The following is a 12,975-nucleotide window of genomic DNA, read 5'->3' on the forward strand; positions in this document are numbered from 1 at the left end:
GGGTGTCTCTACCCTGGCCCCTTTTCTGTTTTTTTTTTAAAACTTTTTTTCTGGGATGGCTGCCAAGACTTCCTGGCTTGAAGTGTTGGCAGGCAATGAGATCTGTGCATTTCCCTGCACAAGCTTGTCTTTGTCCATGAGTACATCGCAATCAGATATATACAAATTTGAATTTCCCTAAATTTCTCAGTAACTACTAAACGGATTCACACCAAATAAGCAAAAGCGTGATCTGCGTACTGACAGCTAGCTTTCTGCCAAATCTGGTGTAATTCCGTCCAGTGGTTATAGGCTTGTAGCTGTGTCTAAAGAATCCTATGGGAATCAAAATGGGAAATGCAATGTTTGTGAGCCCCTTTTTTCTCAGCCCACCCCCCGCCTTGACGGATTAACCCAAAACTTTCTATGTGGAACAAAAATCAACAAAACACATATTGTAGAAAATTTCATGAAGATTCTTCAAACAGTGTCAAAGATATATGCAAGTCAAAAAACACTTTTTCTATGAAACATAATCCTAACTATAACTAACTAGTGGCTTATTGATAAGGGCAGGTAAGTACCAACACCTAGCAATAGGTCACTAACCCCCACTTAGGTCCAGTTAGGTCTCAATAAATTAAACCCAGCTCAACCCTTGGTAGCTTGGCAACGAGCAATAAGGCTTAACTTAGGAGACAAGTGTGTAAAGCATGTAAAAATCACAAAACAGTAAATAAGTAAAACACAAAAAAACAATAACAATCCAACACCAATTTATAAAAGTAGATTTGATTTTTACCTTTGAATTAGCACCAAATTGATACAAATCGGATGGGGGAACTGGAGATATGAATTTTTAAAGAATTAATGTTTTGTAGTGCATAGAAGAAACTTGCGCTCAAAGGGTTAAAAAAGGTCACACTAGACAGGGACAAAGTCCAGAGTTTAAGCCACCCACGAGGTAACACTGTTACACTTACTTTCAGAAGTGTTTCTTGACTCAGGAAAGTGGTCCACAGCACTAGCCAATGGTTCAAAGGCTCTGGTTTGCCTCCTGAGATCTGGCACTACAACACCCACATTGCATCTCTTCAACTTATGGAGTTCCTCCAAACGTCTCCAAACTTCTGGATCTTCTTCCAGAGATCCTTTTTGGGTCCTTGAAGTGTCCACAACTTGATTGAAGGTACCAGAAGCTTTGAGTTCCTCCTTCGGAGTAGGGACTACAATTCCCAGAATGCACCTAGTCAGAATACTCAACTGGCCACTGGACACTGGTCAGCTGGGCTCTGCTGTAGGACTTGATGCAGCGGGCTCTGGGCAGCTCCTTTGTACAGATAGCTTATAGGGAGTCCACTCCTGGAGTTGCAGAAGCAAGACAAGAGACCTTTTCTTGTTGAAGCCCAAGTGTGCAGGTGGTGCAGTCCTTGTGAGGACAGCGTCCAGGTGCAGGTCAGGGGTCCAGCAGGGCAGTCCTTCTTCTCCAGTGTCCTCTTCCAGTAGGGATCTGAGGTGTGGGTGCAGCACTGCCATATTTATCCTTGCTTCTGGGGTGAAAAGCAGGGAGTCCAACTGTCCAATCACAGGCAAGCAACAACCTCATTGGATGACCACTTTCTGGTAAGTGTGGCAAAAATAAATCCAGGGAAGAAACATTCTACAAAAATCCTAAAAGGCTGAACTGATTTTTGGAGGTTAGATCTGTCTGAGCCCACCCACTGGTGTGGCTAAAAATCCAAAACACATCCCTTTTCTGCCCTCTCCTAATCTAATCAAGAGGGCACCTAATTGTCTGGGGCTGCAGAAAATGGGTAGGTCCTGAGCTGCTCCAAATGTCTTACCCAGCCTTTGAAGACCAGTTTGGCTGCTTTCCCTCATCCTGTTTAACCATCTGCTGGGGCAGATTTCCTCCTATAGGCACATCCTTTGTGTCCATCCCAGGCCACTTAACACCTCATCATGGCAGCCTGGCCAGGCTGCCAGAGCCTGGCCAATCTGAGAAGGGCATTAAAGAGCTGAAGTTGGCAACTTTCAGGTAGAGTTTTAAACCTATTTACCTGAACTAGTTGTATTAAATCCAACAATGGCAAGTTGTGGGATTTATTATACCAGTTAATTTGATACCAAACGCAAGGTATCTGTCTCTTATGGGGACATTGTTCATTAAAATAAAGTCTCCCCATTTTAGCCTCTGGAGGCCATTCACTACAGTGAGGGAAAAACAAAGTTGGCTATTTTACCTAGCCAGGGCTTATAAAACTATTTCCCTAAGGTCCATGCTAACAGTTACATGGCACCCAAACCTAGGGGCACTCAGGGCACAACTAAGGGGTGACTTACATGTAAAAATATGGTCATGTAAGACTTTGGAAGTACTTTTAATTACAAAGTTGAATTTGCATATAACTTTAATATAAAAGCAGCCAGCAAGGCAGGCCTGCAATGGGTGCACTACCTATGCTGGGGTCCCTAAACTTACAGACCCTACCATATACTAGGGAATTATAGGGAGGTTGACATAGCCAATTAGAATTAGCATAATTTGCATACTCATTTTACACAGAGCACAGGCCCTGGGACTGGTTAGCAGTACCCAGGGCACCATCAAAGTCAGGAAAACACCAGCAAAAAGTGAAAAATGGGGCAAAAAGTTAGGTGTCCTTTGCAATCAGCCCTGTTTTCTCAAAATATATATTTATAAATATTCACTGAAAAAAGGCAAAGGTTACAGAGACGTTATAGTTAGGTTGATGTTTCACTCATACAAAACCATAGAAATTCAGCAGTTATAGTTATATTTATAGTTATACTTATGTTAAGAAACTAGAACTCATGGCCTAAAGTTACTTTCGAGCATGAGTTATAGTTTCTTCATAAACTGAGTGGGTGAGTCCATGTTTAGAGAGGATAGTGAGTGGATGTGTGAGAACTTGTGTTGGTCAGTGAGTGGCTGTGTGAATGAAAATTAGGGACCGCAGGTGGAGCTCTTAATAATGTATTCAATTTTTATTATAAAGTCCTACATGGGCTATGTAGGACCGCAAGGGAGCCCTCGGGGGCTCCCCGCCCTGTCCCTACTTTTTTTAAAATTTGATTTTTTAAAAACAATTCCCTTACGGGCTACCTGGCACTGCGGGGGAAGCCTTAAGGCTTTCTCCGCAGTGCCAATGCTTCAGCTAGCACAGAGCTGCTTTGACAGTAGCTCCCTGCTTGCTGAAGCATTTCATCGAGATGTAACTATGGATTTCGACCGAGGGACCTGCTTTAAAGGTCCCGCTGTCAAAACCCAAAGTGTTTGCTGTGGCTTGGCTGCAGCCAAGCCACAGCAAACAGCTTTGTTTCAGGGGCTGGCACCCCTGGGATATAGCAGGAGCCGGCCCTGGTGGGTGGTGGTCCCCAGAGCCATCATAGGCTCCTCAAGGGGGGCCGTGTGGCTTCTCTCCAAGTAGAACTTAGCCCTGGGGGCAGTGGTCCCTAGGGCATGAGGGTCCCACAGGGACCCCCTTTATAACTCTCACCCTAAAGTAGCTATAAGTTGTGCCTTTGTCATGCACAGCTAATTACTCCACATATTATATAATTGCTGTGATCTTGTATTGCAACTTTGATATTATTACTGCAACATTTGCTATAAAATTATTACTAAGGAAACTATGCATGCAAGGGCGCGAGTTATAGTTATCTTTGGGCCCAAGTTATAAATACTTGAAAGAACTTTATCTATCACTGCTGAATTTCTATGGTTTCATACAAGTAAATTCTGAATACAACTAACTGACATGTTTAGAGCTAGAGGATACCCTAGTAGTGTCTTGGAAGGTGCTCTCAGAAGAGCATCATCATTAAAGAGGGAGGAATTACTGATTCTCAAACAGCTTGAACCAAGAGAAGTGGAGGAGAACTCTTTTCGCTACATCATGGAATTGGATAAATTTAGTGCTCATGTGAAAAACAATCTGCAGAGGAATTGGCAAATACCGAGGCTGATGAGACGCTAGAATCAGCATTACCAGAACAATCGAGGGTAACTTATAGTAAGACAGCCTCATTAGGAGATTATTTAGTACATAGTTTCATGCAAAAGACACCAAATACTAAATCAAACTGATCGGTGAGCCTTCAAAAGGGATTTTGGAAATGTCTGGAGTGTAAAGCATGTACTTTTTGGACAGAATGCATGTGAATTTGAATCAATGACTGGAAGAAGGGTTTCCTTTAAAAACAGCATCAACTGTGAAACACAGTATGTAGTGTACGGTTTGGAGTATGGCTGTGCCAAAAGGTACATTGGGAGTTCTGTTAATAAACTCAAATTGCAGATCCTACAAAACATCCGGGCCATACAGAATAAGGACTTGAGATATGCTATGGCCAAAATTATTTGGGAGGGCCATGGAAGGAATAACACAGGGTTGTGTGATGTTGGGATCCTTCACATCGTGAGAGCACCAAGAGGAAGAGACTGAGAGTTGGCCCTTATAAAATCTGTGTCCAGGTGAGTTATTTTGATGGGGACTGAAACCCTGTAGGGGTTAAACTTTGATGCAGAGTGAACCAGGTGAACCAGTAAACATTCTCTCAGGAAATAAAAAATTTGAACCTTTGTGAATTTGTGATGGTGGGGTATGATAAAGAAAAGGATATATGGATATATTAGATATCTGAGCATGTGGAGAATTATTGATCCATGCTTGAAAAACTTAGGTTGGAAATGGCTTTCAGACTAGAGACATATTTATCTGTGATTTTTCTTTTTGTCTCTTCTGTGGTTGATATTGAGGTTCTCAAGTGGAGCATCAGGATGTCAATCAGATACAGATAGTGTGATAGGAATTAATAATTTCTGCTGGTAGAGTGAAAAATACACCTTATATGCAAAACACTGGAACTTATGATTAATATGACTAAGGTCAGAAGATTACATTTAGATCATTAATGATGAGAGTTCCAAGGGGAAATAAACAAGGGGTCTGTGATTAGTTGAGATGACATATGTGCTTTACAATAAGTAAACTATGAAACACTGTGTGTGATTGATCCCCCTCATGAGGGCTTTGCTGGATAATTAAAATAGTCATACTAATATGTTCTGATGAGGGAGATTGCATTAACATATTGGGAGAGATTAGGTACTTTACCATGAAAGGAGAAGAAAGATGTTAATGGTTGTTGATATTGCCCCTCATTTACATTTAGGGATTGAAGATTGTTCTGAACACTGATGCTTGAAGCAAAATAAGTGATATTCCACTTAAAATAATTTTTTTTGTCTATAACGCTTAAGAATTGCATGCATAGTAATGCTTCTGTGTCAACTAAAGGGTGGGTCATAAGACCCTTTTTCAACTCACTCTCACCTGTACACTTTGTGGTCAATAGAAGGATTTGCTGCCGAAACATGTTGCTATATTTTTCAGAACTTGCGCTTTTTATTGTATTTTGAAAATTAAATGATATTAAATGCATATATTCCTGATTTGAATGTACCCGGTTGTCCTGCCTTCTTCTGCAAAGCCTGTTTGGAGAAGAAATAAGAGATGTCTTACAATGTGGCAATGTGGGAGAAATGTGATATATATATATATATATATATATATATATACATATATATATATATATATATATATATATACATATATATATATATATATATATATATATATATATATATATATAACCTAAAACACTCCTTCCAATATCAGGAGAACCAGGACACCTCCAATATGAAAATTCAGTTTATTTCAGCACAAAATCGGATTTTGTGCTGAAATAAACTGAATTTTCATATTGGAGGTGTCCTGGTTCTCCTGATATTGGAAGGAGTGTTTTAGGTTATATTAGGGTCTCTCGGAACCCATCCAGGACCGCTGTGTGGAGCACCTGCATTCCGGGACTTGGTTACGAAATATATATATATATATATATATATATATATATATATATATATATATATATATATATAAATGTGTGTATGTGTACATATTTTTTTCTTAAATCAGTTTACAAAATAAAGGTTCCAGGGACGTTATAGTTAGGCTCACATTTTAAATGTACAAAGCCATAGAAATTCAACAGTTATAGTTATGTCAAGTAACTATAACTCGTGCCATAATGTAACTAAAACTCGTGCCCCCGCCATGCACAGCTTTCTTCTCAATAGCTTTACTGAAAATATTAAAATTATATTATCAAAGATTTAATGAGTGTTGCAATATGTGGGATAATTAGCAGTGCAATAAATTGTAATAAAGGGTTTTAGTTACAATATAAATAATTTGTTGGTGGGACCATACTTGTTTTAGGAATTGTGGTGAGTTTTAAGGTATTTTGACCCTGTGAAAAAGCCTTCAGCTGGTATTTCATATATCATGCTTGAGAGAAAATTGTTTTCTCAATATTTTCCCAAAGAGGTTATGGAAGGTGCTCCAGAAGCTAAAGTGAGAGCATATTTTCTGTAAAGTTACATTATATTTCTCAGCCATATAATAATGAAGTCTGACATTCTCAGTAAAATGTACTTCCAATAGGAGCAGCCAGTTTATTTGATTGTGTACTATTGCAGCCCCCCCAAAGTGTTCTAAAGAACAACTAGAGGGGTAACAGTCTTTTTTGTGAAAAAAAGTTTGGCACACCTATAGCAATCTTGATTTAATTAAACTCGTAAAACCTAAAACATTTAATTTAGAAAGGAAGAAAATAAAGGGGTTAATTTTGCCCTATAAATAGCATTTAGTGCTGTAGAAAGAAAAAAAATGACACATTTTAAGCAAGGTCTCAAATCTTCCTTTTTTGCTTCATTAAAATATTCTGACATGCAGACTGAAACATGCACTGTCAGCACTGGCAGGACCAGAGGCTTCAATTAAGCTTCTCTTTCTATGCTTTATTTTATCAGTAGCCAATCAAATATAAGTTTAAAACACTACATAGCCCATGAATTACCATAGTCACACCCACCAATCATTGAGCACTTTGTCCCATATAACACCAGAACACCCTGCTGTGTCATTTTTCTTTGCTATTTTGCCAGTCAGTTCGATGCTTTTACCATTCTATAATCTACACTCCTACTATGTTATAATAATGGTTTAATAGTTGTTTATTTAGGTTGCAAGCTAATGCCATTTAGGGGGTTATTGAAAACCGCCAGGGCAGAGTGCCGCGGAAGCACCGCCAACAGGCTGGCGGTGCTTCTGGGGCAATTCTGACCGCGGCGGTAAGGCCGCGGTCAGAAAAGGGAAAATGGCGGTTTCCCGCCGGTTTCCCGCTGCCCAAGGGAATCCTCCATGGCGGCGCTGCTTGAATTCCGACCCCCTTCCCGCCATCCTGTTTCTGGCGGTTTTCACCGCCAGAAACAGGATGGCGGGAACGGGTGTCGTGGGGCCCCTGGGGGCCCCTGCAGTGCCCAAGCCACTGGCATGGGCACTGCAGGGGCCCCCTAACAGGGCCCCATTGAGATTTTCAGTGTCTGCTTGGCAGACACTGAAAATCGCGACGGGTGCAACTGCACCCGTCGTACACCAGCAACTCCGCCGGCTCCATTCGGAGCCGGCATCCTCGTTGCTGGTGCTTTCCCGCTGGGCGGGCGGGCGGCCTTTTGGCGGTCGCCAGCCCAGCGGGAAAGTCAGAATGACCGCCACGGTCTTCTGGCGGTTCCCGCCAGGCCGGCGGCTTCCACCGCCGGCGGGGGTCAGAATGACCCCCTTAATTTGGTGCTTTAAAAGATAATTTTAGGCCTTCGAGACCTAGAGCCCCGCAGTCATTCCGGCCTGCCTGTTTTTTTTTTTAAGTTTCAATGCACTCCCCTTGACACACCGTCCTACCAGAGGGCACATATATCACTCTGTACCTCCCCTGGTTGCTTCATTTGTCTTTGTCTTCTGAAGAAAGCTTTTTGCTAAACCCTTTTTGGCAGGGCAGGATGCTTTAGAGGGCAAGTGTTCAGCCCCAGTTACCATCAAGGACCACTTCTTAACATTTAGAATTCCTGGGTTTTCAGGTCGACTCAATCTTAACACAATTAGTCCTTCCCCATCAGAAAGTGAAGAATATCAAGAAGGAGTTGAGTTCTGCTTTGAACGGACAGATATCTTTCAGATCGATAGCTCGGATTTTAGGGTGTGTCCATTCAAACCATTTTTCTGGGTCCTCTCCATTATCGGACCCTCCAACGTCTGAAATTACAACACCTTTGCAAGGGTCTGTCTTACTTGGAACATGTCTCTCTGTTGGAGGAAGCAAAGATGGAAATGTCTTAGTGGCTGGATCACAAGGAAGCATGGAACGGCAGAGCAATCTTTGGATCATCTCTGGAGATGATCACTGAATTGGACACCAGTCAGTGGGATTGGGGAACTCGATGTGGCATCATTTCCACAGGGGGATGTTGGACCAATATGGAACTGTTGCTTTACATCAATAGTTTGCACCTCCTAGCAGGATCCTTTGCAATCCAGAGTCTCTCAGTGAACAGAATGGACTGTTGCACCCTTCTGCGGATGGACAATGTCTCTGCGGTTCAATATGTGAACAAATTAGGCAGGCACTTTTGTCTGCAATATCACTTCTTGGTGGTAGCAGAGTATCTTTCAGGCCAGCCTACTGTAGAGTGTATTAGCTTTCCCGACATCTAAGGGATTTTAGCAACTGGAGACTACACTCAAAGATCTTTCACACGCTTCATCACTCTTGGGGCCCAAGTGCAGTGGGTTTGTTTGCCGACCTTTTTAAGTTGGCTCCCGGATCCAGAAGCACAGGTCACAGATACTTTCCTTCAGAACTGGTCCCTCTCTGTGAATTACATGTTTCCTCTATTCATGATGATCCCCAGAGCTCTTCCCCAGTTGAGACTTCAGGGAGCAGACATGATTCAGGTGACTCCGTTTTGGAAAGCCCAAGCATGGTTTCCTGTCCTCCTCGACCTAGTGTGTGTCTGTCTGGTACAGCCCCCGTTCTATTGGCACCCATTTCTGAATCCAATTGGACAAACTCATCTGCTGATCCTATCGGGTCACCTCTCGCTATTGATGTGGAAGGTTTCAGGGAGAGGTGGAATCTCCCTGGCTTTTTTCATGACCCTGCGTCTTTCACCTGAGAGGCTTGGTCAGCAAGCACTCATAAGCGGTACTCTTCAGCCTGGTGATGTTGGTGTATTTGGTGCTGATGGTGAAGTGCAGATCCCACTGAACCAGATTGCTGTTTAGTCATAAATGTCTTATCAGCTTTTGTGTGGGTTGGCATGGCCTACAGGTAATTTAACAACTTTAGGTCTACTTTTCATGCAGGCTACCTCCTTTTGGATGGTAGACCCATTAGGGAACATCCGATTGTGTGAAAACCATTGAGAGACAACAGATGTTTAAGCCTTCTCAATCATGCCATTCACTCATTTGGGACACCAATATTGTTCTAAATGTCTGAGACCCTTGTCCAGACAACAAATATTCTCTCAAGCAAACAGTTATCAGTGAAATTGACAATTCTGCTATGTTTGATTTCAGGTAAGGGAGTGCCTGATGTTAGGGCCCTGGATCCTTCTGGCTGAGTGTTCTCTCTAGAGGGAGTATCTTTTTCCATTAACAGAAGAATAAAAACTATTGCAGGTCAATTTTTTACCCTGCATTTCCTGACAACAGTGAGCTTTATGTAGTACATTGTTTGAAGGCTTATGAGGTAAGTACCTCTGAATTTTGTTTTGATATGGGTGGTCCACTGTTGATTGCCTTAAAAAGACCCTTCAGACTTGTATCAACTGTCACAAGGGACTCTCACTATAGTGAATGGCTGCACTATTCAGGCTCTGGGTCAGCTGACAACCAGGAAACTCTACAAAACGTTGGCATTTCTGCAACCTAGAGACCCAGGAAAATCTAGGGCGATGTGGCTTGTATGTATTCTGGTATGATTTCACACCTAGAATGCCCTTCAAATGTCAATATTTGGCTAAAATCATGCATTTTCCGCATATTTATGTAGAGAGTGGTCTGGAATCTACAGGAATCTACAAAATACCTATCACCCAACATTCCCAATTTTCTCTCTTAATAGCAACGGTACCCACTTATTTATGACAAGAATGGACCAAACCAAAGATCATTTGAAGACCACATTAAGTTCATATGGTCTCAGTTTTCATTTGTGGCAAATGTGGCAATAGGTCCACCCAGAGGTGTAAGGCACCATTATTTCTGGGAAAAGTGTGAAAACTCGGTGTGGTAGGATTTTTTGGTGAAAGAGAAAAATGCCTCTGTTTTAAAGCAGGAAAAGTGTTGTTTCCTGCACACAAAAAAACCTGCATGCAATGCAGACACCCTGGCACCATGGTGATAGGGTACCTGTATTGGTGCTAGTCTGCTGAAACTTCACCAGTGCAGGGGGGATAGACAGGAATGTGCTGTACTGCATAAATACAGTGCATTCTTGCCCTTTCATTTTGGTGTGAGGCAAAGCAGCAAGGTAACTTGCTGCTTTGCCTTACGCCAAATCCCTATAAATATGCCCCTTAGTGTCAATGAGATTGGATGCATTTTTTCTGACTGGGAAGGTGGGCAGTCCAGTGGAGTTCATTTGAATTTCTACTGCTTTAGATTTGCATATGCAAAGGTATGAGGTGGAGTGAGCTAGTAGTTGGAGTTAGGTCGACTTTTGTGTTATCTTGGGCATGATGGCCTCCAATGAATCCCGCGTGTTGTTGAGAAATTAAGCTGGACCATGTGTAAATGGGAGACTTGTATAGAAGCAAAGATATTTACATTTGAGTTGAGGAGCGGAGTCAGTCTATGCAATGAGCATTCAACTGGTCTGTGCTACAAATAAGACATGCAGATCGTAATTGTGTGGACAGATTTGTGGATGAGATGTAACCGTGGGCGACTACACTATGATTTCATGTAATTCTAATAGAACCAATGGTGTAGCTATGTGACTCAGAATAGGATCTTTCTGATGGAAAGACATCTTGGGCCAGATGTATCAAGAAGGCCTTTTGCGAGTCGGAAATAGTGATTTTTAAGAAATCGCTATTTCTGATTCGCAAAATGCAATGTATCACATTTACGATTCGGTAATAGCGATTTCTTAAAAATCGCAAATGCTATTACCGAATCGCAAATTGCGATACTGGCCCCATTCGCACCTATGGGCCTGTAGGCCCATATTTGTGAATTATTTGCATTTCCAAATTTGCTTAACTAGAAATCACAATTTTGGAAATGCAAAACCCCTGGGTGCTGGGGGCCTAAGGCCCCTTCTGCTGCACCCCAAAAAGATTTTTAGGACATGTAAGGTGCACACATGCCAAAAGGGCATGTGTGCTTTACATGTACATTTTAAAAATGCATTTTAAATGCATTTTTAAAATTTGTACATGTTTACCACCAAGTTCAACTTGGTGGTAAATAGCGATTCCTTAATTTAATGCCCAATTCGCATTAAGGAATTGCTTCTTACATGTGCTTAGAAATCGCAAATAAGGAATCCTTATTTGCGATTTCTTATTTAGAGAGTCGCAATTTGCGACTCTCTAAACAGGGTCACAATTTTAAGGAATCGCTATTTTTGCGATTTCTTAAAATTGCTTTCCGAATGCCTTTAATACATTCTGAAATGGCTTTTTGCATTCGCAAATGGGCATTCGCACCGTTTGCAAATGCAAAAAGCTTTCATACATCTGGCCCCTTATCTCTTTCACTGCTAGGCCTCTGGTGCTCAGCTCCTTTTTTGTATGTTCGAGGTTGCTTGCTCTTAAACCTTCATAACTTTTTGTTCCAGAAAAGGTGTCTGTGAGAACACAGGCTGATTTCAGATGGCCTCTAACTTTATGCCCCCATTTTTCACTTTTTGCTGGTATTTTCCTGACTCTGATGGTGCCTTGTGGACTGCTAAAAAGATCAAGGGCCTGTGCTCTGTGTAAAATGAGTATGCAAATTAGGCTAATTATAATTGGCTGTGTCATCCTACCTATGAGTCCCTAGTATATGGTAGGGCATGTAGGTTTAGTGACCCCAGCACAGGTAGTGCCCCCATCGGTGGACTGCTGAGCTGCCCAGTGTCATTTTAGGCAGGTCTGCTTTGCTGGCTGCTTTTAAACTAAAGTTATATGCAAATTCAACTTTGGAATAAAAAGTACTTCCAAAGCCTTAGACTACCTTAATTTTACATATTATAAGTCACCACTAAGGTGTGCCCTATGAGCCCCTAGGATTGTAACTATAAGCAGTGACCTTATACAAATTGTTTTATAAGCCCTGGTGAAATAAAAAAGCCAACTGTGTTTTTCCCTCACTGTAGTGAATGGTCTCCATAGGCTAAAATAGGGAGACTTTATTTTAATTAACAACGTCCCCATAAAAGACAGATACCGTGATATCAGATCAATTGGTATAATAACTCTCACAACTTTCCATTGTTGGATTTAATTTAACTAGTTCAGGTAAAGGGTTTTAAAACTCTACTTGAAAGTTATAAACTTCAGCTCTGTAGTGCCCTTCTCTGATTGGCCAGCCTCTGGCAGCCTGGCCAGGCCGCGTTGATGAGTTGTGAAGGGGAATGGGCTGAACACAAAGGATGTGCCTGGGGGGGAGGACTGCCTCAGCAGATGGTGAACAGGATGGGGGAAAGCAGCCAAACAGGTCTTCAAAGGCAGGAAAGGACATTTGGAGCAGCTCAGGACATCCCCCATTCCCTGCAACCCCAGGCAATAACGTGCCCTCTTGATTAGGTTAGAAGAGGGCAGGAGAGGGGTGTGTTAAGGATTTTTAGCCACACCAATAGATGCGCTCAGCCAGATCTAACCTCCAAAAATCAGTTTCAGCCGTGTTGGATTTTTGGAGAATGTTGCTTCCTGGCATTGATTTTTGCCACACTTTCCAGGAAGTGGTCATCAAAGGGGGAGGGCACCTGCCTGTGATAGGACAGTCAGGCCCCACTGCTTTCCACCCCAGGAGAAAGGATAAATTGGGTAGAGCTGCACCTACACCTCAGATCCCAACAAGG

This window comes from Pleurodeles waltl, chromosome 2_2 (assembly GCF_031143425.1).
Source record: "Pleurodeles waltl isolate 20211129_DDA chromosome 2_2, aPleWal1.hap1.20221129, whole genome shotgun sequence".
NCBI lineage: Eukaryota > Metazoa > Chordata > Amphibia > Caudata > Salamandridae > Pleurodeles > Pleurodeles waltl.